General features: G+C 42.7%; 1 protein-coding gene across 1 annotated transcript in view; it reads right to left on the bottom strand.

Moving 5' to 3' along the window:
• Positions 1–17,812, bottom strand: part of PKHD1L1 (PKHD1 like 1) — a 210,714-nt gene extending 192,902 nt beyond the window's left edge. The window contains exon 1 of the mRNA XM_077271084.1: positions 17,747–17,812. The gene's annotated coding sequence lies outside the window, so the exon portion shown is untranslated. The remainder of the gene's footprint in view (positions 1–17,746) is intronic.
• Between the last annotated feature and the right edge of the window lie 8,138 nt (positions 17,813–25,950).

Raw genomic sequence — 25,950 nt, 5'->3', positions numbered from 1 at the left:
GTCTGTCTACCTATCTTTCTATCAATTTATTATCTATCTATGTATCTATTATCTATCTATCATCTATCTGTATCTATTATCTATAAATATCTGACATATATGTGACAAATATGTGACATGATCTCCCGGTACCTACCAACACGCAACCTCCGATCCTCTCAAGACCTCCTTCTCTACTCCCCCCTCATCTCTTCTTCCCACAACCGCATCCAAGACTTCTCCCGTGCTTCCCCCATACTCTGGAACTCTCTACCCCAACACATCAGACTCTCGCCTACCATAGAAACTTTCAAAAAGAGCCTGAAGACCTACCTCTTCCGACAAGCCTACAGCCTGCAGTGATCCTGAACCTACTGAACCTCCGCACAACCAGCTCTACCCTCTCCTAGTGTATCATCACCCATCCCCTGCAAACTGTGAGCCCTCGCGGGCAGGGTCCTCCCTCCTTATGTACCCGTGTGCCTTGTTTTTGCTCATGTTTAATGTTTGTCTATATTTGCCCCGTACTTCACATGTAAAGCGCCATGGAATAAATGGCGCTATAAAAATGAATAATAATAATAATAATAATAATAATAATATCTATCTATTATCTATTTATCTATCTATCTATCTATCTATCTATCTATCTATCTATCTATGTATCATCTATCTATTATCTATTAATCTATCTATTATCTATCTATCTTCTATCTATTATCTATCTATTATCTATCATCTATCTATTATCTATCTTCTATCTATCTATTATCTATTATCCACTTATCTATCAATCTATCTATCTATCTATCTATCTATCTATCTATCTATCTATCTATCTATCTATCTATCTATCTATCTGAACAACAAGGAAAAAAAGTACATGCATACGAACAGGGATCACCCAGATATTTTAAATAAAGATATAAATTTTTATTTCAAGACCAAAAAATACACACACATAAAAACATTTAGGCTATGTGCACACGTTGCGGTTTTTACCGCGGGTCCGCAGCAGTTTCCATTGCGTTTACAGTTACATGTAAACCTATGGAAACCGCAATCCGCTGTGCAAATGCTGCGGGAAAAACCGCGCAGAAACGCAGCGGTTTACATTCCACAGCATGTCACTTCTTTTGTGCAGAATCGCTGCGATTCTGCACACATAGGAATGCATTGATCCGCTTACTTCCCGCATGGGGCTGTGCCCACGATGCGGGAAGTAAGCGGATCATGTGTTGATGGTACCCGGGGTGGAGGAGAGGAGACTCTCCTCCAGGCCCTGGGAACCATATTTGTGTAAAAAAAAAAAGAATTAAAATAAAAAATAATGATATACTCACCTCTCAGCGCTGCACGCGGCCGTCCGGTCGCAGGGTTGCTGTGCGAGCAGGGCCTGAGATGACGTCGCGGTCACATGACCGTGACGTCACGAAGGTCCTTCTCGCACAGCATCTTTGGAACCGGAGCGCCGCGTGCAGCGCCGAGGAGATCGGGACGTCAGAGAGTGAGTATATAACTATATTTTTATTATTTTTAACATTACTATTGATGCTGCATACTAGGAGTAAACCCGCAGCGGAAACCGCAAGACAAACCGCGATAAATCTGCAGGGATAACCGCAGCGGTTTTGCCCTGCAGATTTATCAAATCCGCTGCGGGAGAACCCACTGAGGACACTCCCTACGTGTGCACATAGCCTTAAAAGTCCACTTGGGATAATTTACACACAAAACAATGATTCATAATGAAGAGTTAAATACTCTCAAATACCCATAGACCAAATCCAAATAAAGTTAAATGACAAAATCACTACATATGAGGACTATCTACTGGGCTGATGCTACCAGGGCCTGTGAAAAAAATCAGTATAGCAAACATAGAACACCCCTATGCGTGCAAGGTTACAATAAATCTATATGCAAAGCTTGTAATCGTTCCATGAGATAAGGGCTGTGTGGAGTAAAGTCCTAGTGCACTGTGTTCCCAGTTAAAAATAATGGAACCAAGAACACTGCACATTTATGGTCATGGACAAAAAATATAGAGACAATGGTCCATACTCAGCCCTGACACAGTCAGATGGTCCCCTCAATAAGAAGCCCGGTCTGGAGGGTAAATGGACCCACGCGTTCCGACACACACAGTGTCTTTTTCAAGGTAGCCTTCTATCTATTATCTATCTACTGTGAGGCAGTGACAGGTGATATATGCGAGGGTCACCCATTTAAAAACCCTGCAGCAAAGGGATAGATGTGTCAGTCTTAGTTTGCAAACTGCAGAGCAGGTGGCTCTGCAAAGCTCAGCCTGTGTGAAGCAACACGGACCCGAGTGACGCCAAAAGGCCTGGCACCTCTCAGCGTTACACGGTTATGTAGTCGCCCATGGCAGCTGGTCTCGGATACGGACTGTATTGATTCCCACCTGCGATTCGGAGGATACCACTTGTTTTCTGTTTGTGAGTACGTTGGACATTAAAGACACTTTGTTTTGAACTTTCCTGAGGTCACACTGCCTGTCTGTCACAATGCACCAACCTTAGCAAAGTAAATGAGATTCCTGAAGTCTCAGGCACATTATTCTTATTCTGCAGCATGTCAACAAAAATGGATGTAAAAACTTGTGTTTCTTATGTAGCATCTTTTCTGCTAAAAAACACATTTTTGATGCAGAAATGTCTCCAGCAAATACTTCACGTGTGCACATACCCTTAGGATAGGTCATCAATTTCTGATCAGTGAGGATCCGACACCCGGCACCAGCACCGATCAGCTTGGCAGAGGCAATGGAGGCCAGATGTAAACTGTGTATGGACTCAAAAGAAAACAGATCCATGCTCTGTGTAATGGCCATTCCTGGGTCTGGCATCTCAGCTTCCATTTCCTACAGTAGGAGCTGAGCTGCAGTACCCGACAATGGCGACTACACAGTGTACAGCGCCACCATGGAAAATGCAATGTCTGTCTCCGGACCCATCCGACAACCTATGAGGTTATTGCATTGGGGTCCGGAGACCCACGGCCAGTCCAGACTCGTACCACAAATATCAGACATGTGAAACTACACTGAATACAGACTGATTTACATTGTCTGCCCTGATTCATTGTAACAAACCATCACCCAAAACAGAAATTTGTTCTGCTCTTGTATTTCACTCACAGAGCATTGTCTAAACTACTTGCAATTGTATCGGCTTCTACATATTAGTCCAAATCACTTGCAGCAAGCAGAGTTGCTAATATTTATGTCTCCAAAATGATTCGGCTAATTTAAAGAATGAAAATGGAATCATTTTGTACAGATACTCTCATACATTACATGTTGTCCACCATACCTCCTCTCAGATCTCCGCGAGGTCTACAATTCCTAAATCTCCATCGTTCTCCAGAAATCTATGAGGTCGGGCAAACTCTCAATGGATAAAATGCAATGAATGTCCCATCTTTTATGTGCGACCTGTAGCGAATCCGTTCACGTGCTCTGGTAGCTGCTTCCGTCTTGCGGCTGAAAGTTTCCCATTCTGACAGAGCTGGAACTTCTGCTGATTTTATGTGACTTTGGCTGAAAGACGTTTATCTGTTCTCAGAATTATGTGGAACATCTTTCAGTACAACTGTCAAACGTCAGGTCTAGATTTCCTGAGCCTCCTGCTGGTGGTGGAAAATATTCACTACAGATTTAGAATTTAAAACCCGATTTCTCACCAGATTAGGAGGTAGGCCATGTGCACATGGAGTTTTTCAAGGAGTTTTTGAAACATACATTGAGCAGAAGCTCCACAAATCCTCTTCCAAATCTCAAACTTACTCAAAAACTTTGAGTTTCCACTCAGTTTGTGCTCAGAAAACCCAAAAAACTCCCTGCGCACATAGCCTTAAATGAAAAGTTTTAAAGAGTTTTTTAGGTCAGTTCCCAAAGGAATCTTACAGGCCACTATAGTGGTTATTCCAAAATTGAATAATGATCCAGAGGCAATGTTGCAGTGGTAGGGGCTGGTGGTATACTCCCTGACACTCAAAGGGCATTTGATGTGTTATGCATGTTATAAAAGAATGATACCCACTGGGGCTGCAGTTAGCTTAGATAGGGTTAACTGTAAAGGCCAGCGCACTTTAGGAGGGGGAACTGAGAGTCAGTAGTAAGTCCAGGAAGTGACAGAACCAGTCAGCATGTGGAGAGCAGAGTGTGAAGTAGCAGGCCTAACTCAAGAGGCTGCTAGGGACAGCGTGGGCCTAATAACTGGGGCAGTAGATTACTGAAAATACCCTGGTTAAGTGTGATTCCGTCTAATGGACTGTGGCAACCTCAAGATGGACATCAGGGCATTCAGCCTGTAATACTACAGGGAAAGATGAACTCAGACTACATGGTACGGAAGGTATTGCAGTTCAAATATACTGCTAGTGGAGGAGAAGACACCCTAGGGCTAGAGAAGCCAGTGAGAGAGACATTCTACCTATACTGAGAGCCAGGGCTGAAGTTCTAAAGATGACTCCCTTTGAGCCCTATCCTCTACACCTGCCTGTAAATACTGTACATACTGCTATTCACCAAGTAAACATTTGGTTGTTTTTATGAACCTCCCGTCTCTTGGATTACGGTAATTGCTGCCCTGGTTCCAGAAGAGGGATTCCTGGACTCCAAAGTAAGTGTGATTCCCTACACACATAACAGAACACGGGGACTGGGACACGAGATGTCTGTAGGATGCCAAAGCGAGTGGGAACAGAAGCTCGCCAACGACTACCTCGTTTGGGCATCTTACAGCAATTCCAAGCTACAGGCCTATATCCCTCTTAAATTCAGACATCAAGATATATGCTAGGTGCCAGAACTGCAGAATCCCCATAAGTGACCCCATTTTACAAACTGTACCTCTCAATGAATTAATCTAAGGGTGCAGTGATCATATTGACACCAAAAGGGTGTAACAGAATTTTATAAAAATTGGACAGTGAAGAAAAAATAATCACATTTTTACCACCAAAATTTGTCACGCAATTTCTGCTGAACGTGGCTATACCCCATATGTGGCTGTACAATACTGCTTAGCCACACGATGAGACACTGATGGGAAGGAAAGGTATTTGACTTTTGAAGAACTGACTCCATAAAAAGAGCCCATAAGTGCCAGAAGAGCAGAATCTCCCCTCAAGTGACCCCATTTTGGAAATTACACCCCTCTACAGGTGTGATGATTTTGACTCCATGTGTGTGAGTCGCGTGCCTGGGCAGTGGGGTACTCGTCACCAGGTCCGGTCGCACTCAAAGGGGATGTCATAGTGGCTGCGACCCGGTCCGTGGCACTGGGCTCCCAATTAAAGGTAAACGGTCTTTAAGGGTATTTGTAATAAAGTCTATTGTTTGTGATGCCACCTGTGGTTCTCGGTCAGTAGGGACTGATGCCGCTTAAAGGGGTCCCCTGCGGTGATGGAATGGTGGCTGGATGGTGATGCTTCCCACTGGTGAAGCGGGATCCCCAGGGCTCCCAAGGTGAGGGCGGCAATGATGGTGTATGCCAACAAATGACAAAGGACACCGTATGATAGTCTTTACCTGGTTTACTGATAGGTACCAGGTACAGGTACAAGGGTACCAGGTACAGGTGTCGCGGTGGTCCGGCCGGTCTGGAGGCAATAGATGAATCCCTTTTCCAGTTAAGGTCCATGAGCCTTTCCTACTAATGCTGGTGTGCGAGGTCTCTGATGCGTGAAGCTTGCTGGCAAGGTACCCCTTCTTTCCCCTGTCCTGGGACAGGTAACTGTATGGTGGGCAGCTTGAGCCATTTTACAGGGTCTCTATCATGACCTGGGCTCTTCAGGTGCTGCTGCGTCTTCAGGTGTGGTGTGGGCAAATCACACACAGTTCTTAGCCCTCTGGTTCTGTCGTGCGACACGGAGAGCGTCACAACCTCGGGCTACCGGTGCCAGGTTTCTGCGTTCTGGCTTTGAGGGTGCCCGGTCACAGTTCCCCTCTCAGCCCTTTATCTCTCCTCTGCTCCTTCACTCAGTAGCTCCACCACATTTCAGCCCTCGAGTTCTCCTTCCTTCCTGGAGCTGCAGCTCAATCCTGGCTGCACGGCTCCTCTGTCTGCACTCAGTTCCAGACTTCCTTCACTCTCCTCTCCCTCCAGCCATCTCTCTTGGTCTCCCTGCACCAACTGTCAAACTCCTCCTCCAGGCCAGGATAAATATATCTGAGGGAAGCGCCCCTGAATCCGGGTTCAGGGCTCCCCCTTCTGGCCTGGATTTGGAATGTGTTGTGTGTGGATGCCTTACCTAGCAAAGAGGATCCCCCTTGCCTCCAAGCATGATATTACCCTCCCCGAAAGGAAGGCAATATCACTGTAACAACCGGTCACCTGGGGTGTTACATGTGTTTTCCAGAAACAAGCAGCAGTAGATGTTCCTGAGTGAAAATTGCAAATCTGCCATCTTAGTGCCCAGTAGATTCTACTGCCCATACATTATACCCAACTTGTGATTCTGGAGCAATGCAACCATAAATTAAGTGAGCTCTCAATGCTACAGAAATGCCAAACATGTGGATGGTAAATGTTTAGGCACACTGCGGCTCAGAAGGGAGAGGGGACATTTGAATTTCAAAGTCAAGAATTTGCTGGATTTCTTTTGAGGGGCAAGGAGCCATAACACTTTTCCAGCGCCTTTGTATTATCAGTGACATGGAAGCCCCCTGTATTTGAATTGACAGATAATGGACCTGAGTTGTGACTTTTCTTGTGGATTCAGTTGAAGCTATTATGGGGAACATTTTACATAACGTTTGGGGTCACAATTATCTTGTGCTCTACACTCAGCACTTACATCGGGGTTTCCATCTAATTCTCTGAATGACATGACTCATATGAAACCTCCAAGGGGTTCATTCACAATAGTGGTGCAGCAGAGTTACTCTGGAATCCATCTGGCCTCTGTTTAGCGGTGTTCTTCCTTTCAGAGGTGCACAAAACTATGGCTAAGTCTATGTTCACATATGCGGTCTGCGCCGCAGCGTCGGGCGCCGCAGCGTCGCCGCATGCGTCATGCGCCCCCATATTTAACATGGGGGCGCATGGACATGCGTTGCACTTGCGTTTTGCGACGCATGCGTCACTGCGGCGCACGCGTCCGGGCGCAAAGGACGCAGCAAGTTGCATTTTTGCTGCGTCCAAAATCAACCAAAAAAAGGACGCATGCGTCGCAAAACGCAGCGTTGTGCATGCGTTTTGCTGCGTTTTTGTTTGCGTTGTGCGTTGCGTCGCTGACGCTGCGGCGCACAACGCAAATGTGAACGTAGCTGCACTTTTATGCACACCTAAAATTTCTCATGGTGAACTGAGCTCAGCACTGCACCATGAGACTTTTCCTCAGGGTGCTAGTGATGATCTCACTGAGGTAATAGCAGTTCATTGGCCTGGCTGGGAATGCAGCCTCAGTGACCTACAGTAACTTGGATGACATCACCGCTAATCACTGATGCTGCTTGCAGCAGCTCATTCTCCCTTGGTTTTCAGCCTGGACGATCGCATCTTAGCACCGTCCAGGTTTAAAACCGTGTGGAGACACCAGGTCGGTCAGAAACCCAGGTCCGCTAGCTGAAACCCCATAGACCAGGGATCAACCCGCCAAACACCTGCTCTCCCTTTAACGTGGGCATAACGCTACTCAGACAACACAGAGTGAAGGGTAAAACAGTGTGGCAATGATTTATTGAAGCACCAAACAGGCAAATAACACGTAGAACAGTCCCAGCACAGTACCAGGCAAATAACACGTAGAACAGTCCCAGCACAGTACCCCAAGATGCTGCATATTACAGAGTCTCACCCTTTCCCCTGACTCGCTGGGATAACAGCAGCTGTTACTTCAGATCTTCCAGGGTCAACTACCCCACCTGTGGCATGTAAACAGAGAGGAGGAAATGACAAGCGTAGGAAGATGACAGTCCATTCATATACAAGGCCAGTTGACAGGAGAGTCACAACCTGGCTTCATCTTCCAAGGTCGACTACCCCACCTGTGGAACACACAGAGGAGGTAACGACAAACTTAGGATGATAACAGTCCATTGAGGTACAAGGCCAGTTGACCCAAGATTCACAACCTGGCTTCTCCAAACGTCTCCATGGAGCCAGGTGACCGGTGGGTCCCAATCCTAGCTTTCTCCAAATGTATCCATGGCTCAGCGACGGTCAATGGAGCAGATCTGTATTCTTCCAACCGGGACAGAGGTCTCCTAGGTTGTAGAATGATAGATCCCTGTCCGTCATGATGGAGCCATGATGTATTGGCAACAGTCCTGTTGGGTACCCTGGATGTTTTGATGTCTTGACTGAATCTCTGTCTGTCTCTCAGTCTCTCTATACAGAGGTATGTAACCTTTTTTTATACTTAACTGGTGTCCTTCATTCAGTATTGACATAAAGGGTAAGAGTGGAGATGAGATCAAGTAGCATTACTTGATTATTTAATCTATTTGCATAGTTGTTCCTCCTCTGTTTTTAAAGTCACCAAACTATCTAGCCTACACAATGCATAATCAGAATATCAGTAAACATCACTAGTCATCAAGGATAAGAGCAAAATATGTTATATGAAATGTCAATATTACAGCCTTGCACAAGCAAAAGTCTGTTTTCTTGACCAATACATAAATTCAAAAGTCAACATACAGATATCAGTCTATTCTTCTTGATTTGCTAAAAATAGTCAGACAGGTGAGGGATATGGAAGTTTTTCATTTTGATTTTCTGCAGAAGAGCAGGGCTTCAATGGAATGGGTGTTAGGTGAGTATTTTTGTTGGTTATTATTCTATTTTTTTATAAGGTATGAGGGCTTCAATTGAATGGGCGTTAGGTGAGAATAACTGTATTTGTTATATTTAAATAAAGTAAAACCATGTGTCTTTTTATTTCCAATGAAGCACTTTGTTCCTGCTATGCATTTATTTGCAATATGGCCATAGGATTAGTAATGGATAGGCATCTTATAGACTTAAGGCCCCGTCTCACATAGCGAGATCGCTAGCGAGATCGCTGCTGAGTCACAAGTTTTGTGATGCAACAGCGACCTCAGTAGCGATCTCGCTATGTGTGACACGTACCAGCGATCAGGCCCCTGCTGCGAGATCGCTGGTCGTGTCGGAATGGCCTGGACCTTTTTTTGATCGTTGAGGTCCCGCTGACATCGCTGAATCGGTGTGTGTGACACCGATCCAGCGATGTCTTCACTGGTAACCAGGGTAAACATCGGGTTACTAAGCGCAGGGCCGTGCTTAGTAACCCGATGTTTACCCTGGTTACCAAAAAAAAACAAACACTACATACTCACCATCTGATGTCCGTCAGGTCCCTTGCCGTCCGCTTCCTGCTCTGACTGAGTGCCGCCGTACAGTGAGAGCACAGCAGAGCGGTGACGTCACCACTGTGATCTGCTCTCACTTTCTGGCCGGCAGACAGTCAGAGCAGGAAGCAGACGGCAAGGGACCTGACGGACATCAGATGGTGAGTATGTACTGTTTGTTTTTTTTGGTAACCAGGGTAAACATCGGGTTACTAAGCGCGGCCCTGCGCTTAGTAACCCGATGTTTACCCTGGTTACCCGGGTGCTGCAGGGGGACTTCGGCATCGTTGAAGACAGTTTCAACGATGCCGAAGTCGTTCCCCTGATCGTTGGTCGCTGGAGAGAGCTGTCTGTGTGACAGCTCCCCAGCGACCACACAACGACTTACCAACGATCACGGCCAGGTCGTATCGCTGGTCGTGATCGTTGGTAAATCGCTATGTGAGACGGGGCCTTTAATGTCACTTGACAATACAAAGGTGACATAAATGCCACGTATATTAACCCCACTTGCCACCACCACAGGGCAAGAGGGATGAGCCGGGCAAAGCACCAGAATTTGTGCATAGCTGTGCCTTTTCATGGACGGCTGCAGGCTGCTATTTTTAGGCTGTAGGGGCAATATACATGGCCTCTTAATAGCCTGGGAATACCAGTCCCCAGCTGTCAGTTTTAGCTTGGCTGGTTGTGAAAAATGTGGGCAACGCCACGTGATTTTTTTAAATTATTTATTTCAATAATAAACAAAAAAACACTTGGGGACCACTCTATTCTTAATAACCAGCCATGCTACAGCTGACAGCTGAGAGTTGCAGCCCGAAGCTGTCAGTTTTGTCTTGCTGGTTATCAAAAATACAGGGGAACCCATGTCATTTTTTTAAATTTATTTATAGTGCAGGCACTGCCTGATGAATACTCTCATCAGCCAGTGCCTGTTCTTGCTACTATTAGCTGCAGAAGGTGTAAGCTAATGGGAGCAGTTGTCCCATCAGCCGACGCATGTGACCGGAGTTAAACTTTTTACCATCAGTCATAGCTGCTGGTACATGCTGTCATCTGACAGCGTGGGAGCCACGGCTCTCTGACCGGCGGTAATGATCATAATAATATAGGACTTATCGTGTAGTTTTTAGCAGTGCCTCATGGTGTTTCTTTATCCATACGGTCCATCAGGAGTTCTGTTAGATATTGTAAAAGATGGTACAGGATACAGATGATGTTGCCAGCATAGCTGGTATTACTATGTGGTAGCTATTCTGGCAACATCATCTGTATTCTGCACCATCTTTTACATTATCTAACAGTCCTCCTGATGGACCGTATAGAAGGGAAAACGTGTTGAGCTCTGCTAAAAACTACACAATAGGTTCCTGTCCTATATTATTATGATTTCGCAATAATTATTTTATTGAGACTATTATGTCTTTACACAATTTAGATATCTTAGGACGCATTTACTAGATGCAAATTTTGTTAGTGTTTCCTGTTATACCACTCATTAGCATCTATGATTAGGTTGACAGGTAATACGCAAATCTCCACTGCCGGGCAAAATCATCCAGAGGTAAGCGTACTGGAACATGTGACTATTTGGAAGTTTTTGGCTTTTTGATATTACCTATCTATCAGATCCTGAAGAGTACCTACAAGATTTATCCAAACTATTTCACTTCAAAAAGGGATAATATCGCGAATATTGTCCGTTAGGTTATTATACCAATTTAAGAAATGGGACTGATATAATTTTTATCTGTGTCTTCTTCTCTAATCTTGGATCTATTTGTTTTCCCACCTATATACAGCAGAGACACATAGGCTAGAGAGGGTCAGCCGCCGTTGAGTGGGTGCGCCAAATCTATAGGGTGCCAACCTCCGCTGTCAGGTAGAAACAGTCCAGGTATACATCTAGGGATCTTATAGGTATTCTTTTAGGCTCTAATTTTCTCCAAAGATATTATATAATGTAGATATATTCTATCATGCATTGTCTGATCTTTTAGATTGCTCTCATTTAACAGAGTAATCTCATTTTTGTAGTGTTTGTTCACACTGGGCTTTTGTTTTCTTATACAATATTAATAAAATTATAATTTTAAAGCATTACCTGTTCACCCAAAACTGCTCATTCCCCTACTTTATTACATATAGACTGTAAAACTCGCCACCATTTTATAAAAAAATTGCATTTTCCTCTCCAAAATTTGTAGTGCGTCTTATGGTCCGGTGCATCTTATAGTCTGCAAAATATGGTACATCTTCTGCACTGAAAATATTTGATTCATTTCAATGGCACCAGGAATTTTCCTTTGTTGCTTGCGATGTGATAAATCTCTATTCCACATTCCCAATTCGTTAGCCAGGATGGCAATACAATATTATTTAAACAAATGTAGCTCTTCTTCATTGGTTTTAGACAATTTATTCTTTTGGCATTGGATTATTTATGGAGTCACAATTTTTTCATGTTTAACTATAAGTTTTTTCTCCATCTTTATTGATTTTATTTATTTCATATTTTTTCTGACAACAAGCCTTTCTTTTCTCATATAGTATGGTACGGGAGATATGTGGATGATTTATTGTTGGTTTGGAAAGGAGATTGATCACTCATTTCGGATGTTGTACAATATTTGGATTCAATAAATGCAGCCTGCGTTTTACCTTCAATCACCCTTCTAATCAGCTCCCCTTTTTAGATGTATTATTATTTGGCAATTCAATGATACATAAAGTGGAGTATTCTCTCTTTAGAAAAGATATTCCAGGCAACACACTTCTACTTTCTACTAGTTCTCATCCACGACACATCATTCGAGCTATCCCTTGTGGCGAATTTCCAAGGTCTACGTGGATTTGCTCAAGTGATGATATTTTTCTTAAGGAAGGGGCAATCATAAGTGACAGAATGTCAGACAGAGGTTATAATAAACTCAGCATCAAACATGCATTTAAAGATACAATTAAAAAATTGTGGCATGATTTATTATATAAACAAAATAATGGAGAATATTTTAAAATACCTACCTATTATTAGGCAATATAAAAAAACATAAAATCTTTCATGAATTGTGACTCTAATCATGTAGTTTATTGCATAGAATGCCGAACATAGAATTTACGGTATATGGGTTGGACAACAAGGAAATTGAAGTAAAGAATTGCTGAGCATGTTGTCAACATCAATAGCAACAATAGTGGTTACTCAGGTGCGATAAAACACTTCACCACGGTGCATAGGAGAGACATGTCACATTTTTCTTTCAATGGTATTGAAAGGGTTACCCACCCAGTTCGTGGAAGTGATTGGTAAAAGCATCTTGCATTGTGCAAAGCCTTCTGGATCTTACAGCTAGACACAAAATACCCTGATGATATGAACTATAAAAATGATTTGTTCTATATTTACTAGATACTTTTTGCATGTGTATAATTTCAATATAAATCATGTCTTCAGTATAACTGGCTTTTCCCATATGACTTTCTATTGGACGAATGCAGCTTTTGTCTCTATAATGTAATTAGTCTTTCTGTAGCTGTGATTGGCCTCTAATATATATATATATATATATATATATATATATATATATATATATCCTGTTATTTGTTTCAGTATGACATGCTATGACTAAGGGTGCCTGAGTACGCCAGGTTTCTGTTTTTAAATGTTAATGTTCACATAATAAAGTGTAGTTTTTTTTATCACCTGGACAGATGTGCTGAACACAATCCCTTCTACCTGCCTGTTAGTCAATAAAAGTCCTGGAAAACCCCTTTAATTCTGAAGCTAGTGGGCCCAAATACAAATTCTGTAATGAGGCTCCTACCTATTATGTGTTATTCATTGCCTTGTAAGAGTACAAGGCCAGAGGGCTGGAGGGAATGAGAAGTGCGCACTGTTCAGGCAGTATGACAATGTCAACAACGATCTTCCTGTAACATTAGGAGCCTACAGCCAGAAGTAGGCACTGAGAAGCGTGCCTTATTCCCTTCCAACAAGTGAAAGCTGGACGGGGAGACGCGTGACGTGTTTGGATGGGTCTTTTTAATACTGTGGAGCCGGATGGAGTATCCAGGGGGTTGAAGGAGCCAGTAAGCGAAAGGATAGCTTAAGCTGAACAAATGGAGAACATGGAAACATACTGTGATTTTTCATCAACTGAACTCAGACTGTTAAGCAAAGTTGGACTATCTGATAAGAAGTGATTGTCCCCAGATTTGTGTGCAGCTATTCCTGGACCAAAAGATACGGACGAAGCTGAGGCCTCCAGCCTGGATTGGAGTACACTGCATTGTACACAGCATGACAGTAAAGGACTGGGACACTGTTTATTTGTGGGGTGCCAGGGCATGGGAACGCAGCCCCTCGACCTTGACTACTACTTTGCACACCTTACAAGTGCCTAAGGCTACTTTCACACTAGTGTTAACTGCATTCCGTCACAATGCGTTGTTTTGCCGAAAAAACGCATCCTGCAAAAGTGTTTGCAGGATGCGTTTTTTCGCCATTGATTAACATTAAGCAACGCATTGTGACGGATTGCCACACGTCGCACCCGTCGTGCGACGGATGCGTCGTGCAGTGGCGGACCGTCGGGAGCAAAAAACGCTACATGTAACGTTTTTTGCTCACGACGGTCCGCTTTTTCCGACCGCGCATGCGCGGCCGGAACTCCGCCCCCACCTCCCCGCGCTTCCCCGCACCTCACAATGGGGCAGTGGATGCGCTGGAAAAATGCATCCGCTGCCCCCGTTGTGCAGCGGAGACAACGCTAGCGTCGGGAACGTCGGCCCGACGCACAGCGACGGGCCGAGCCCGACGCTAGTGTGAAAGAAGCCTAAGATGATATTATTCTTATTTCTTTGTAATCTATTGGAATACCATATTATAAGGGCTCAGGGTAGAATAGACAACATACTTATCAGAATGCTGCCCCTGCAAGAAAGGAAGGGTAGTACAGCCTTTGGTAAAATGCTCGACTCACTTCTTGCACAGTGATCCAAACAGGTTAAAGACAGTAAAATGTATTCCCAAGTACGCAGCAAGGAGGAAAATCAAAGCCACTTGTGCTTGTCATAGGGACAAGAGAGAGATTCACAGCTAACACAAGACAGTGGGTTTTGTCGTGAAGGATGGATAGAATTATCAAGTCTTAGGATAGCTATCACACTGAAGATTAATAAAGGAGACAGTGACTTAGTTTACATTATGTAAATTGTCCGATGGAAATTTAGGTTGATAATGAAGAATCTTGACTAAATAAAATGTGAGAAAGGAGCTAATACTACTTGGATAACATGTGCTGCATTATAGGGGCCCGACAGGTGAGGGGGCTCACTGCTACCTTACAAAATGGTGTGTGGTGTAAAAAAAATATTGCCAGCTGCTGTTATGAGATTATGAGGTGGAAACAAGGAGCCACATAGAGGTGTTATACAGGGGCCCTCGGATGTCAGTGTTTGCCTGGAGGAGGACACTTAATGGCGGGTGCAGGTCTCCTCCTGATGGAAAGAGGTTGGCACATTTATCAATCATTTTAGAAAGATTATGTATGGAGGCGCTCATGGTGTGCAAATTGTCTTTACAGCTCAGTCAGACAACCATATAAAATGGAAAACTATTGCACGGCAATGCTCGGACTGGCCGGCGGCTCTTTTGACTCAAGCGTGGCAGCTGCATAGAAATACATGCTTTTGACATACCCCCAAAGTCCTTTTTTACTGCTTTTATTCTCACTTGCAAGCCTCACTTCATTACTGGCTTTTGCTCTTCTTACTCTTGCCCTGCATTCCCTGCAAACAGCATTATATTCTTCCTTAGATATGCCCCTTCTTTCCATTTAATATACATTTCTTTTTTTCTTTTTTAACAAGTGATTCAGGTCTGTGTTCATCCATCCTGGTCTCTTTAAATGCTTCCAATTCTTCCTTCTTTTCGTGATTGTTGCCGATTGTGCGGTGAGAATTTAATTTATCAAAATCTCTCATCCTTCTTGGACATTTCTCTCCTTTAGAACACTCAGCCATTGGACCTTTCCTACCCTCTTTTTGAGTACATTAAAATCTGCCTTTCTGAAGTCCAACCTTAAAGTTTGAGTCCTCGCTGGCCTTCCTCCTATTGTAATCAAAAATTTGAGATATTGTATTGCTTTCTTATCCTTCTTGACATACCACTGACCTAGATGCTGGACCGTAGTCCCGCGATTCGATCTGCTCATCTCCACTGGTTCTTGAAAGTTTGTGAACCCTTCAGAATTAATTCTATAAAGATGTTGTAGGAGGACCTGAAGCGAGCAGTTCATGGGAGAAAACCCACCAACATTGCAAAATTTAAGCTGTTTTATAGAGAGAAATGGCCTAAAATTTTTCAGGACTAGGGATGAGCCGACCCGTGGAAGTTCAGGTTTTGGTACCCGACCGAACTTTAGTTCAAAGATCAGCTCAGGTACCAGAACAAAACCCAAGCTTGATCCTGAACCCGAACCCGTTGACCACTCCTCTCAATCTCTCCCCTCTCCCTCTCTTATCACAAGTTTTCCCACTGATAGGACTCCTAGGAACCTTATAGCCATTGTAATTTAAAGAGTAGCTGTCTTTTAATTTTCTTTTTTTTTAATAAAAAATAGTACACGTGAAGTTAAAAAAAATGTTGTAATATATCTCATCTGAGAAATCTGCTTTTTTCTCCTCCTGAACTGATCTTTCATTTTCAAAATTCTCATTTCACGGGTAAAATCTGTCTGCCCATTACTGAGATAAGGGATGACAATTGGTGCTTATAAAGTTCTATGGAAAACTGTACACGTGAACTGGCAGCAACATGTCTGTGTCTGCCGCTAGCTCCTCTCTCTTCCTTCCCCTCTACTAAAACTTCACGAGCGTCAACTGTCATCTCCTCAGTAATGGGAAATTGGGAATATTGAAAATGAAAGATCAGTCCAGGAAAAGAGAGAATTTATCTGATAAGATGTATTACACAGTTTCTTATTTGTGCTATTGATTTATGAATACAAATTAAAGAAAACAATAATTACTCTTCATGAAGTGTCAAAGACATGTTTTGTGACTAATCTTTTTTTTCTAGTTTACAGAAATGAACCTAGTAGAATATTTGGAAATAGGATAGTCAGATTAATTAGCATTTTATCGCAGTCATTACTATATATCAGATGATGGTGAGTACTAAAAAAAAAATTATATTTTTAATAATTTTAAAAGTTCCCATAAAATTGTTCCCAGGTCACATTTCCTCGGGTGGAAAGGTCGCCTAATTAATCTCACCCTTGGTAACTAAACAGACATTGCTATAAATAGAGCAGATTACAAGTCTCTCCGTGGATCTGCTGCCAAACAACAGACTTGGGTGGGTTTTCAATCAGCAAGATAAGCGACAGGCATCAAATTCCTGGAAATTCCTTCAGGACATTTTCACAACTTGAGTATTTGCTGCGGATTTTCCAAATTCTCATAACAAAATTCAGCTGAAACAGGCTGCTTCTTACAGTTATCTCTATTGGTAATAGAGAGGAAACGGCCATTAATCTTCATTCCTTATGGGAAGGTTCATATGACACTAAGAAAAATTGTTCACAGTTTCATCCAGAAAAGTAGGATTTTTTTCCCACTTTCTCTGCGTATCCAATTACAATCCGTTTTTTCAAAAGCAGCAGCTATAAATCATATACAGGAGCATTTACAGTTTCTTATGTTATAGAATTAAAATGTCCCCGTGCACGTCGGATGCCGTACTGCGGATCTGTATGGCGTCCCAATTTTTTTATCCCTCCCATAGACTCTCAGTGGTTGAGTCCAATCCAATTTTCAGAAGAAATTCGTGCATGCTGCGATTCTTTTTTCACCTGCAGATTCAGTCAGTGAAAATCATTTTTCATCTTCACTGCCCCATTGAGTAACATTGGTCCGAGTGACAGCGCTCAGGCCAAAAATAGTCGTGTGACCGAGCTCTAATAAGAATAGTCATATACAGCGTATTCACGTAATTGTATGATGTGAATGATATGATAAACATTGATTGTTTAATAGTTACATTTGCCAATTTTCTATTAACACTGAACACAAATTGCTATCTATCAATTATCTATTATCTATCTATTATCTATCTATCTATTATCTATCTATCAATCATTTAACTATTATCTATCTATCTATTATCTATTTATCATCTATCAATCATCTATCTATTATCTATCTATCATCTATCTATTATCTATCTATTATCTATATATTATCTGTCTATTATTTATCTATCATCTATCATCTATCAATTATCTATATATGTCTATCTATCATCTATCTGTCTGTCCATCTATCTATCTCTATCTATCTTTCACATTACTAATTGTATAATTAGCATGTAATATCTCTGTATATGTCATTATCGGTTCCTCCATGTTCTTAATTACTTACCTGGCCGTGACCCTTTGTCAGTAACCAGATTTTGAGGATTTGGAGAAGACAGGTGTGTTTCTTGTTCCGCTGGCAGACTGTGTGACTTTACCACCTTTCTGTCTGTATTTATATTGCATCTCCCCGTGGCAACTGGCAGATACAATGAGCGCTTCATCTCATTCATGGAATTTGCCATTGTCATAGTACGTCTGACGTCTACCTGCTGTTATTCCAGTAACAAACTTACAATTAACTTTTTGCAACAAGTTTCCTCAGTGCACAATGACCAGTGATTCTCCTCTCGATCCATAGACCTTCACGAATGAAGGCAAAATGAGCCCAACAAGAAGGTGAATCTTATCCCAATAACATCGGTAATGTCAGTGGGCAATCTGATGGGAAGATCAATGCTGCGTCAAAATCATCAGATTATCCAGGGGTATAACTAAAGCAGGACAAAGGGATGCAGTCACACCCGTGACCTGAAAAATGATGGCCATCCGCCCCAGGTGTGGAGACAAGTAATTTAAATTATATGGGATACTTGGGGTTTCTGTAATAGATTTGGGTCTCAGAAACTTAAAGCAGGTTTCCCATAAATAAATGTAATCACTGGGAGCAAGAGCGCTTGGACCCCCACTGTTCACAAGAATGTGGATCCCATAACACACACGTAAATGTAACAGTAGACAGCACTATATTCACTTCTCTAGATCCATGGAAGTGGTGAAGTGGTACTTTGCTTGTGTGGCTACCCCTCCCATAAAAAGTAAATGGAGGATTGATTATTAGAATGGAAAAAAGAGAACTCAAGGACTAGGTACACAGTAATATATTTGTATATCATATGAAATGGTTCTCTTAAATGGGGGGGACCCCATGCTGTTTTTTTAAATTATTTATTTAAATAATTTAAAAAAACAGAGTGGAGACCCCTCTATTCTTGATAACCAGCCTTGTTGAAGCCGACAGCTGAGGTTGCAGCCCCCAGCTGTGAGTTTTGCCTGGCTGGTTATCAAAAATACAGGGAAACCCACGCCTTTTTTTTTCATTATTTATTTACAGCACAGGAGCCGGCTAATGAATACACCCATGTTATTAGCGACAGCAGGTGTTGGATGATGGGAGCTGTAGTCCCATCAGCTCACACCAGTGCCTGGAGGTAAACGTTATACCTCTGATCACAGCTGAGCAGCCACAATGTCTTTTGACAGAGTGGGAACCGCGGGTCTCTGACTGGTGGGGATGATTTCACTGCCGATCAGAAGCGGTGATTGCCGCACTGTCATGCACATTACAGCGTTGCAAACACTGGATGTTCGGGCCCCCCATTCAATGGGGTCCAGGTTCGGGTTCAGGTCTGGGTACTGTTCTGGTACCCGAACCCATACTTTTTGCAACTGTTCGGCAGAACACACGGGATCCGAACATCTAGGTGTCCGCCCATCTCTAGACATGGCCCATTCACATGTTTTGGGGAGACATCTAGGAGTTGAGAAAATAATATGGATGTTCTATTGGCCAGGGTGTTACCGGGAGTTCCTAAATTATTGTAGGTCCTGCCCCACCTGCCAGATAACCGCTTCCTCTACACACTTCTGAAATCCCCTTGTTCCGTTACCGGTGATAGAGGTCCCATTTGAGAGGATTGCCATGGATTTAATGTGTCCTCTAGTTAAATCTACACAAGGGCATCAATATATCTAAGTGGTCATGGACTATACAACCCGATACCCTGAAGCAGTACCACTAAGAAACTCTTCGGCCAAGAGTATCACCCAGGAACTTGTTCATATTTTCGCATGGATGGGTCTGCCGAAGGAGATTTAGAGAGACCAGGTAACCCCTTTCATGAGCAAGGTAATGAGGGAGTTGTGTAAGGTCCTTCAGATTGCCCAATTGCGAGCCTCAGTCTACCATCCGCAAACAGATGGCCTAGTAGAGCGCTTCAATAAGACCTTGAAGGCAATGCTTAAGAAGGTCATTGAAAAGGACAGTCGAGACTGGGACTATCTGTTTCTGCTCTTTTCAATCAGAGAAGTTCCCCAAGCCTCTACTGGCTTTGCGTCGTTCAAGCTCTTGTATGGTTGACATCCGCGAGGGCTCCTGGACATCGCCAAGGAATCCTGGGAAGCCAAGGTCACCCCACATCGGAGCGTCATAGAGCATGTCACCCAGTTACAGAAAAGGATGGTGAAAGTGATGCCCATAGTGAAGGAGCATCTTCTCCAAGCACAGGAGGCACAGGCAAGGGTGTATAACCGTTCAGCGAGAGTGAGGCAGTTCCAACCCGGGGACTGTGTGATAGTGCTTATCCCCATCCCCACAGTGGAGAGCAAGTTACTAGCCAAGTGGAAGGCCCATACGAGGTGGTGGAAAAATTGAGCGAGGTGAATTACAAGGTGCACCAGCAAGGCCAAAGGAAGCCACACCAAATATACCTTGTGAACTTGCTCAAACCATGGCGAGATCGGGAGTTGCTGAAAACCCCTTGACTGGGAGCCAGTCCCAAAGCCACAGTGGATGATGTCACCATTGACTGACCTTCAAGGCACAAGATCATCATTGATTAAATGGTCTGCTGAGTCTGAGATGGCTTTCCAGGAGTTGAAGCAGGCTCTGTGTAAACATCCGGTTCTGATCGCACCTAACTTTGGCAAGTAGTTTGTTGTCCAGACGGATGTGTCAGAAGTCGGCTTGGGAGCCGTGCTGTCTTAGTAAGTGAATGGGAAGGAGCATCTCATCCTGTATCTGAGCCGGAAGCTCTCTTCATGCAAAAGAAACTATGCCATCTTTGAGAAAGCGTGCATAGCCATAAAATGGGCCATAGATATCCTGAGGTACTACCTGAGAAGGCTGTTGGTTTAAGCTGGTATCTGACCATGCCCCGCTGAGGTGGTTGATGGAAAAGAAGGGTAAAAATGCTCAGGTAACTAAGTGGTTCTTAGGCCTCCAAGATTTCACGATTCACGTCGAGCATAGACCAGGAAAGTTGCACGGTAATGCAGATGCCCTGTCCAGACTCCCCTACTTAGCGAGTAAAGGTGCCAAAATTCCCTGGTTTGGGCAGGGGGGGGGGATATGTGACAAAGTCATTGGTAATGTAATAGAGTGGAGATATGAGTCACTGCGCTTAATGGCATCAGTGATATAAAACCAGAGTATTTTCCTCGGGCTCACTACGCATTGTGAAGGTTAAGTTATGTTATGGGCTGGTTTTAGTGGACCTTCATAGAGCGGGTGGGAGGAGGTCCACCATGTCTCCACATAGAAAACAAGGAACCACTGCGGACTGTTATGGGAATGTATAGTCATAATACCATGAGAAATCATCCCATACAATCAGCCTGTACATGGAAGGGTGTGGGACACACTAATGCTTTATAAAGCTAAACTACTAGACAAATTCCATATGCATATTACTATGCATGTGAACTCTTGTGTATTACTGGCATCTTTATATTTCTATTTGACACAGCATGTTCCCGATCTTAACATATGACATTGCTATACTACCATTAATGTGAACTTTCTATGCACTTTATCTGATGTGCCCTATTTGGTACCATTTATTTGTCTTCACTTGGGGATCATTACCTCCCTCCTAGTTCCCATGCGGTGTGTTGTCACACATCCCCTATTTGCTGACCATGTTCTTTGTTGTATATTTATTTAATAAACTTTTTCTATGAATTTAATTACTATTGGACTATGGCACTAATTTGTCTAGTGGTTTAGCATGTCTCCACATGCACAGTCCTGACAGGACCTGTGTGATGTCAAGGTCATGTGATCAGTCACATGATGGAGGAGTCACATGGTCTTTGGTTTAAATAACTGAGCTCTAGAGGCAGTTTTTGGTGAGCATAACTGGAGAGAGGATTCTCCAGTGGTTTGTGCCTTATGGAGGAAAGACTGAACCTGTGTTGCTTCAGAGCGGGATGTTACCCACATAAGCATGGACTGTGTTGCAGCGTTTTGTTTTTCTTTGTTGTTTTCCTGTTTTAGCCGGAAAGGCTGTGCTTATTTTCCCCTCTTGTTGGTTTATGCAGCATATTAATAAACCAACCAAAGATTTAAAGAGACAGTATTCCTATTTTCTACCTTCGTATACCGCCTTGTGACTTGAACTACCATACCGGGTAGAGACTCACCAACAGCAGTAAGACGCAGCGGACCTGGAAATGGTACAGGAGGCAGTTCAGTGAGACGACTCGAGATAGGAGGAGCAGAGCGGTGACCGCAGAGAGTAGGATGTCATTTACTGCCCGTGCGAGTTGCTGTTATGACATATTGTCATTTATACAATTTCAGGGTACATGCTATATTTGGATTTTTTGTTCTTTACATTGTTAAATATTTTTGTATTTTGATAGATTGGACTTTTACAGATACCAAATCTGTTTCATTTTTAAGCTTTATAACTTATTTATTCATCAAGTGGGAAAAGGGGGGTGATTCAAACTTTTATTTTTATTACAAACTTTTTTTTAATTTTTAGTCCTTTTATGGGACATTAATCTGCGATCAACTGATCACTTGTTCTACATACTGCAATAATTCAATATTGCAGTATGTTACTAAAAACATGGTTTCCTATGAAGCCCAGCTCCTTGGTTGGACTTCACAAGAGTAAGGATATGCCAGGCATGGGGTCCTTTAGCAGACTGTCATAACAACCCGTCAGTACCCCATTATTAAGTCATAGTAGGGCTGAGGGGCACATGTAGAAGATCATCCTGCTTTAATGCTGCTGAGACTGACAGTTGCATTTGAGGACTTAATAGCAGCAATCAGCTCTTAGCTCTGATCACTACTGTTAAAGCTGTCATCTTCCAGGTATGGAGTGGAGTCAGCTCCTGCATCTGCTTTATATACTGACACTTGACATTAGACATACCATTGTTGGGAATTGGTTAACATTACCACAGCACAAGCATTCTGCACTGGGTTGCCATTGCCAAGGATTTCCAAACAGCCTTACATCACTAAGCACAATGTCAAGCATCACATGGAGTAGTGTAAAGCAGCTGCCGCTGGACTCTGGAGGAAATTAGTTCTGTGGAGTTATGGATCAGACTTCTCTATCTGGCATCTGATTGATGAGTCTGGGTTTGGAAATTGCCAAGAGAATGTGACCTGCCTGACTGAATTGTGCCTGCTGTAAAGTTTGGTACAGAAGGAATAATGCTATAAGGTTGTTTTTTCAAGGTTTGGCCTTGGCCTATTAGTCACCGTAAAGAGAAATCTTAAGGAATGAACATACCGAGACATTTCATACAATGGTATGGTTCCACTTTTGTGGGAACACTTTGGGGAAGTTTCTATTCTGTTCCCCATGACTTTGCCTAGTGCCTATAGTAAAGTCCATAAAGCCACAGTTGGTGGAGATTGGTGTGGAATAACTTGACCGACCACAAAGAGCTCTGAACTCAAAACCCAACCATCACCTTAGAGATGAACTAGATAAGAGATTGCAAGCCATGCCCCCTTTCAAACCTTCTAACTTAAGTAGTAGTCCACCAGTTCCTAAAGAATAGCTAAATAATCAGGTCCACCCAATAAAGTTGGGTAACTAAGCAAATGAAGCCTTCTCATTGATGGTTTAAAATCCTTAAGTAAATCAAGGTCTATTGTATTTCAGATAAAGGAACCAGGTTTTGCCTTTAAAGACCCACCAACAAAACTTTCAAATTCAACTTGGAACCGTCCGTTAAATGATAGTAAATATTTTGCCAAACAACTAATAACCCTCTTCCATTTTAGAAAAAAAATAGGAAGACTGGGAATTATTTAAAAATAACTCTTGGCACAATCTAAATAAAAATCAAATTTGGGTTAGGCAACAAACATTTTAGATATTCCAACAAAGGCAACAAACATTTTAGATATTCCAGAACCCTTATTCAATTCTACTAACAGATCAAGCGTCTTCACTTCTCCAACATCATTACCACCTTATAGTAGGAGGAGGCAAAGCCTGCAATCCACGTTTTAACAGGCTTTTGATGCAAACCCCGATAACCAATTCACTAAACAGTAAAAGAATTATCTATGAACAACATCTTCACATATCCGCCCTCTTCTGTGCACAGAACACAAAGGAATGGTGGAAAATCCTGACATAGATCTGTTTGGGAACTCAAAAATAATTCAACAATTACATTTGGTCGAATACACAACCTAAACCCACCTGGGTCCCACATACCAGTCTTCTCAATTATAGCAGCATCTAAACTCAGACTTGCCCACTTGTCTTGGAATGGTAGGAGAATTTCAGCGACTGCCTACCAAGAGCTTGTGAGCATTTTTGAAAACCAAATTAAACTGAAATTTAGATAATGAGAACCTATTAAAATGAATTAAAAATCAATCTGGAATTTTAGGTCTAACTCGAAGATAACTTTCAATTATTATAACAGGACAGACTGGACAGTCCACCATTGTAGCCAATCTCAACCACATGCCTTTACCAATCTGATCTGTGTTGGACCTTATGAATATGTGCACAGTGCTGCTGATGGACTGAGACCAATATCTGCTAAATTACATAAATTACATTAGAAGGAAAAAACTACCTGTAAATTAGTTAAAATTTCCTATCTATAATCCCTCACAAAAGGCACACCACATACTCCAACACAAAGAGTAACTCTCCAAAGTCTTGGGAGCGAGAAAATTCTTAATCTATTTGCTAACTAATCCCAGAATAAAGTCCAGAAATGATCTGGACAAGTAACCCCTTCTCGTTCTGTGCGAGGTGCCAGTTTGCACCACTATGCACAAGAGAGAGAATTCACAATATCGTTTTTTTTTGCTTTTACCATACACTCACCTTTAACCAAGAAAAAACTAAATATGTCAGCAATTTTACAACTACTTTTACAATTTTATAACTTTTTCATTATAAGAAAGACATAGCTGAACTAGGATAGGTGCAGAGAAGAGTTGCCAGGGTTATTAGAGGACTGGGGGGTCTGCAATACCAAGATAGGTTATTAAACTTGGGGTTATTCAGTTTGGAAACACGAAGGCTAAGGGGTGATCTTATTACAATGTATAAATATATGAGGAGACAGTACGGAGATATTTCTAATGATCTTTTTACACCTAGGCCTGCGACAGGATAAGGAGCATATTCTACGTCTAGAGGAAAGAAACCTTAATCATTATTGTGAAGAAACCAGAATGTATCTTAATTTCCCAGACAACCATGTTTTGCAAAAACAAAAGAACTGGCTTTTTATCTGTATATTGGCTTGTGAATTTAAGTGTTTATGTCTGGTGGGTCAAGAAGACAGACTTGTCCACTGATATACTATCTAACATACTGTGTAAGTCTGTAATAGTGACTGTACATTGAGTGGGTTAAGCTTTGTTTATTGATGTGTGCTTATATGCTAATAGTGCTACTTAATCCCATCACCATTGTTTACCTTATCTTGATGTTGGACTGAAAGACCCTGGGTAATTCTAAAAATAGCTTACATGCCTTGGGTATAAAATGACTCAGAGTTCACATCCTGAGAGTCTGAAGTAAAACAGAGCTTCCAGCCAGACATTCTGAAAACCACCCAACAGACAAGAGAAAGGACTGCAGCCAATTCATCATGGCACCATCACGAGGGACACTGATCTAGGATTCTATAGGATACAACCTAGGGGTTTTCGGCTCCGGTTGGAAGGGCACAGGTCTGATCCAGTGACCATCTCTGCACCATGGATATGTTTGGAGAAAGCCAGGGTTGGGACCCGCTGGTTGCCTGGTTCCATGGAGATGGTCAGATAAGCCAGGTGGTGACTCTCGTGTCAACTGGCTTTGGACCTTGTATGGACTCTATGGACAGTTCTTGGTCATCTCCCTATGCTTGTCGTTACCCGTTACCCCTTCTCTGTGCGTTAGTAGCGACCCTGGGAGCTCTGACATCATGTCATACTGGAAATACGTGGAGACGCAGTGATATGTTATATGCACCCATGTAACCAAACAATTCCAGCCATGGTGAGATTGTTCTGTTTGCTATGGTGTGCTGTGGTTCAATAAAGTATTGCCACACTGTTTTACCTTAACCCTGTGTTGTCTGTGTAGTGTATTGCCCACGGGGAGTTAGAGCGGGCGTTCAGTGGTATGAGCCGTGGTCCATGCAGTCTTGCTAAAGACAGCCGGGCCAGCGGACGAGAGCACCCACTGACCCCGTTTCTCCACAATTATCATGATTCTT

The sequence above is a fragment of the Ranitomeya variabilis genome, chromosome 6, assembly GCF_051348905.1.
Source record: "Ranitomeya variabilis isolate aRanVar5 chromosome 6, aRanVar5.hap1, whole genome shotgun sequence".
NCBI classification, from domain to species: domain Eukaryota; kingdom Metazoa; phylum Chordata; class Amphibia; order Anura; family Dendrobatidae; genus Ranitomeya; species Ranitomeya variabilis.
The sequence above is the reverse complement of the archived record's forward strand: the minus strand, read 5'-3'. Positions and strand labels throughout refer to the sequence as shown.